At 42.2% G+C, this 5,989-nt stretch overlaps 1 long non-coding RNA gene across 1 annotated transcript in view; it reads left to right on the forward strand.

The window, feature by feature from the left end:
• Nucleotides 1–5,989, forward strand: part of LOC140682480 (uncharacterized) — a 155,627-nt gene that overhangs the window by 19,910 nt on the left and 129,728 nt on the right. The gene's annotated exons all lie outside the window — the stretch shown is intronic.

Consider the following 5,989-nt stretch of genomic DNA (forward strand, 5'->3'; position numbering starts at 1 on the left):
GCACAGAGTTTCTGCAGCAGCATCATCTTGAACTTTGAAATTGGGAGCAGCTGGTTAAATGAGATTTTTGGTGCTCATGTATGTTGAGTCATTACAGACTTGTTAAAGTTCACCTGTCCCTGAATCTCAGAAACGTAATTAAGAGATATTCTGGAGTAGCTTGGCCAAGATGTGCTGGGCATGGGCTGCCCTCAGGCAGAGCAGACAGTCATAAAGCTCTTGGCTGCTGCTAGAAACAGCAAACAAGATGTTCTGTGTATTTATTTGTGGTTTATTTGTGAAAGCAATGGTGTTAGAATGGAAGCCCTTGTCCAATAGAGTCTTCTGGAAATGTGTGGGTATCATGCAATAACAACCCAAAAGCATGTGTACATGCTGTATTGATGAGAAAAGACTGAAGATTTCGCCTGAAAATACTGAGGTAGTGGCCTTTTTTATGGGATCAGTGTCTGGGCCATGTAGGCTACAGAGAAGTCAGAGCTTTTGGTGTAAAGATAAGCACTTTCTAGACAAGGAGCAAGTACTGAGAGCCTTCAGCTCTGGAAATAGCTTATTCTTTCTTGCTGTACTGTCTGAAATGGAAAGCATTATGATCCTGACTGTTTAAAGCTACAATTACTTGGCAATTGATTGATAACACCCTTCTTGCCCCATACCTCCAGCCAAGAAATTGGCTGAGGTATGAAATACTGAGTAACTTGCTTAAGACTACTCCCTGTGAGCCTGTGGCACAGGGATGGAATATGAAAAGGACAGGATTGGGTTCTCCTCATGCAAAGCCAGTAAATTTTGGGCTCCGAGCTAAACAAGCATTTGCTGAAGGGAGAAGCAATGGCTGTAAATGCCTGGATCAGGCACGTCTGTGTGAAAGGAAGCCTGACTTTGGGATGGACAGACTGCCAGGGAAAAAGCCTACCAGGGGCCTGCCTTGGTACACCCTTTCCCACTAAATTTTTCCCATTCCTCCCAGTGGTGTGTCAGGAATATAAGGCACGATGCCTTGATGGGTGTTGGAGATGAAAAGGAATTCTTATTTCCGAATGTTTGTCCCAGTAAAGCAAAGAGATAACTTCTGTCAACAGAGTGCAGGGACCAAACTCCACCAATTTTTGTTTAAACCCTGCCACTGCTGTGTCATCTGACACATATCCCAGGAGGAAAGTGGCTACACAGCAAGCCACAGGTCTGAACAATATTCAAGGCTGAAACTATGTCATCCAGACACATGTTTATCCCATGAGGCCACCACAATAGTTTGACAAACTGTATCAGAAACTGGCAAATGTGGTTCAGTCCTTTTAGTCAGTCTTTCATAAAACAGACTACATAAAATGCTAGGTATTTCTTAAAATGGCCATTTTGGATACTTCAGAGGAATGTTTAAGTTCCAAGCAGTCACCTGATAGTCCCTGTCCTCCCTGGTCTCTGATAGACAAATAATTTTAAAATGCTTTAACAGATGATAATTGGCTCTTCCAAGTTCTTTAGTCAGTTTAGGGCAACTTGGGCATCAAGACTTTGGCCAGAAATTGCTTGTGCACTTTAGCTTAAGCCCTAGTTGCACTGCAGGAAAAACAGCTTAATTGCACATGGTCTATGAAAACCTTACTGTTTGAACTTTCAGTTTCCAGTTTTGATAAATGCCTCCTTTTTCTTGCATGGGAACTGGAAGAACAAGCACCTGCAAACTTCTTTGGCTGGTGCATTATTTCTGGTTCTTGCCAGGGATTACTTTACTGAGGACAGAGGGGGGTTGAAGGGCATCCTGCTCCTTTTTGGCAGAGACAGCTGCACTGTGGCCAGAGGCTGCTGAAATGACTCTTAGTGTGGCCATACGGATTCCATCCCACCCATCCTGGGTCCCTTCAGGTTGTCAGTCCCTAATTCTTTAGCATCTCTTCAGACTAGCTTTTGACAAAAGCAGAGATTGCAGCTGAGGGTTGAAATGATCCTTGCTAGCAATGAGAGGAAGAAATAGGAAAATTCATGGTTGCCTTTCATCACAGGGGGAAGAAAATCCATTTCTTTCTGAGGACCCTTAGCTGGCCTCAACTTGTTCTAACTATAAAGTCTGTCTTTTTTATTTTTTTTTTTTAATTTTTTTTTTCCCAGTCCTTAGGAAAACAGAATGACTGTCACCATAGATGTTCTAAAAATATTCAGGCAGATCACTGGACTGCTCCAGGGAGGCAGTAAGGTCACTGCAGGAGATGACAAACCAGGCTCAGATCACAGCAGATCCGAGGTCAGGGCTGCCAAGAACTGCCTCTCTCATTGCTTGCAGAATGCTCACAATTTACAGGTGCTAATCCAAACTTTGGGAAAGTAACTTGTCCTTCAACTACATAGGAGGAGATACAAGGAGCAAAACAATTACCCAGTCTGTTGCTTTCATTTAGGTAATCTTTGAGCTTGTGTTTATCTTCCAAAAGATCACCAGAAAAGAACAGTGACTTGTGGTAATTATGGCTTTTTGCTGTGCTTTTCCCCCCTTTCTCTGCCCTTGTCATTCTTCTTTTCCTTGCATAAATTGGAAAAGCAGGTTTTTCCTCAAGTGAACTCCAATGTCAGCTTGTAACTGTAGTTCTTGTCAACTACTTCCTTGCATTGATTCATAGCAGCTGGTAAATTGAGATATTTTATAATTCCTAGATCTAGATGCTATATATGAAACTGGTTTGTAATGACATTTTCATGTATTATTATCTCTGCTGGGAGAAGAGTTGCTTTCCATATTGTCAGTTCTGCTTTTTAACAAAGATAGATTTATGCATACAGAAAAACACTAGAAAATTATCATAAAACCTATGAAGGGAGAGGTGAAGAAGACAGGAAGGACTTTTAGTTTGTGTATTTGCCTAGAAAATATTTTTGGTTTTTGTTTTGTGTGCAATGAGCAATGGGGAGGGTCCCCATTTAAACATTTTGAGTGACAACTCAAGTCATGGGCAGTCTGACCAATGTATTAAGTGGAGATGTTGTTCTGACTGTGTCCAACATGAGCAAACTGCCTCAACAGAATCAGGAGGAAGATGGTGCAATCCCATGTGGTCTCCCAGTGATCCTCCATGTACTGTTTTGCTGCACTGGTGGGCAGTAAGGTTTGTGTGCGGGACCTTCGACCCTGCTGAATTAATTCCCTTGGAGTTCTGTGTGGTGAGATATTTGCATTTGCTAACCAGGCCGTGAAGATGAGAATTGTAGGATTCAAATGATGGCCTTTAGAGAGCTTGAAAATGTGAGACTCCCTCTGGAGTCAGTGGAGAAGAGCATGTCTGGTCAGGAATCATGGAGGAAAGGTTTCACTGTGATGCTTGGTCCCCCTTTCCCCATAACTGGAGGGAATGTAATGGATGAAGACATGGGAGCTGACTCTCACTTTTGTTATTCAGGTTGCAAGAATCTTTGTCTTCATGCTCTGACCCAGCCTGCTGCTTGGGAAGGCAAGTCCCCGGTGCTCCAGGGTTGACAGATCATTAATCAATGTGCTGAACCTTGCCTGTCCCCAGAAGTAGCTGCACCTGCCCTCAGCTGTTTGCATAAGCAAAGTTCAGCAATCATACATTACCCAAAAAATCACCACGTTCTGCATCATGGATTCAGGCTTGCTTTGCTTTATGAGGGTTACTTTGTCATGACTCTATCTTGTCACTGTGCAATCCCAGCTTTCTTGTAGCATCTTCAGACACTGAGAGGGATGCAGTAAAGTCTTCCTGGAGCTTTCTCTTTTACAGACTGAACATCAATTTGCCACACAGGAAGATTGTTGAATATATATTTAGAAGGAGGGCACCTTGACAGATTTTAACAAGTGACTGGTTGCTTCTGATAGAGAACTGTGAGACATTGGCACCAGTGGTTTCTGAAACTCTGCTGGTACCTGGTGTTGACAGCTAATGAATGAGGAAGGTGCTGAACAGGGATGCAAATACAAAAAGATGGCTAGTTAAACTTCATAATGGTTTAAAACCAGGAGATAAAACAGAGCAGTGCTTCAGAAATGTCAAAGGGCAAAAATGTGCAGAGAAAAGTTACTGTTAGTGTCCAGGACTGCAATAAATCAAGTGATAAAATGCACAGATATTGTGTCATTAATATGAGGTTCCAAGTGCTTTATATCATTTTAATTAATAGCTCAAAGAATTGTTGTAAGCCAGAAAGTGACATCAGTCTTTCATAGTCCAAATAGACTGGAATATTCAAACTGCTTTTTGTCACTTTAAGGAGGAGAGAGACATAATAGACATAGATTTTTGACTTACCTTTTTTATAGAAGTTGTAGATGCCCCACTCCTGGAAGTGTCCAAGAACAATTTGGATGGGACTCTGAACAACATGGTCCAAGGGAAGATGTCCCTGCCCATGGAAGGGGTGTTTGAACTGGATGACTTTTAAGTCCCTTCCAAGCCAAATAAGTCTATGATTCTATGAAAATACAAAATCCCATTTTCCCAAAAGCAGGAGAAATTAAATGAGCAAAAACATCCCTACTTTCTGCCCAAGATTCACCCCAGTTCTTAACATGAAATCTCCTAATGTTGCCTCCAGGATAAACTCTTGAACTCATCTGCATGATCCTTTACTTTTTTATGCTCTCAGATATTTTTCCTTGACCCCTTGCTTTGCCTTTTACCGGCACAGTCATAGAATCATATAATTGTAAAATGGTTTGGGTTGGAAAGGACCTTTAAAGGTCATCTAGTCCAATGCCCTTGCCATGAGCAGGTACATTTTCAAATAAGTCAAGTTGCTCAGAGCCTTGCCCTGCCTGACACTGAAGGTTTCCAGGGATGGGCAACTACCACCTCTCCGGCAACCTGACAGAAAAACCTAGTTTTTCACCACCCTCTTGTAAAAAACTTCTTCCTAATATCCAAACTAAACCTATCCTCTTTCAGTTTAAAGCAACCTCCCCATTGTATCGTGACACACCCATATAAAAAAATTCCTCACCAGCTTTTCTGCAGGCTGCTTTTGATGCTGAAAGGACACAATAAGAGTTCCCTGGAGATTTCTCTTCTGCAGGCTGAGTAGCCCCAGCTCTCTCAGCCCATCCTCACAGGAAAGGTGCCCCAGCCCTCTGATAGTCTTTGTGGCCCTCCTTTGGACTAACTGGCATGAGCAGCCTGTGATGAGAGTTACTCCAAAACCACTTCCATGTACCTTCCTTTTGTTTCATAAAATTATATATTTAGGGTGGAACTGTTCCTGTTTTATTATTTTTATTTCTGTAAGGAACTTATCTGTTCCTACCAGTAGCCTACAAATAGAAAGCTGACCAAGTCCCTAAATCTCATCTGGGTCACTTGGTTTACTAAATTCACAGATTACCTGAAAATTTATTGGGTTTTGAGTGGCTTGGACAGGTACCTCAGAAATCAGGATGTCAGTCCTTGGACTTATTTCCCAGCAATCCATTTTTCCATTCTTCACATTTCAGCACACAGCTAGCTGCAGGTATGCCTGGATACTGCAAGAACATTCCTGCCTTTCCACATCTCTTCCAGACCACTCCTTTTTTATGTGTTTTGTTTTTATTTTTTTTTCCAAAAGCTGTCAGATACAGCTCTCCTAGCCTCTTCCTGTACTCTTTGCCTCTAGAAAATGAGGTCAAGAGGCACTACAAATGCCACCCAACAGGTTCAGAAAGCACAAAGTGCTCTTACATATTCCTGTAATCACTCAGAAGAGCAGTATAAGGCAACTGCAACGGAGCCCAAGAAGACCCTGGTGCTGCAAAGCCTTGGTGGAAAGGCTTTGACGTCAGCAAGAGATTTATTTTCTACAGGCCTTAAGGGATGTTGCTTTGCCCCCTTCTTTAAGGCAGTGTTGAGGTCCAGCTGACTTTGTACTAGTGAATCATCTGTGTGCTCCCAAAGGGCAATTTCAACTAAATCAAATGTGATGAACAATTTTTAGGAACGACAAAAATCTGTATTTCCTAGGGACAATGTCCTTATCTGAATGACAGTCACAAGGGGACACAGGG

The sequence above is a fragment of the Taeniopygia guttata genome, chromosome 2 (genome assembly GCF_048771995.1).
Source record: "Taeniopygia guttata chromosome 2, bTaeGut7.mat, whole genome shotgun sequence".
Taxonomy (NCBI): Eukaryota; Metazoa; Chordata; class Aves; order Passeriformes; family Estrildidae; genus Taeniopygia; species Taeniopygia guttata.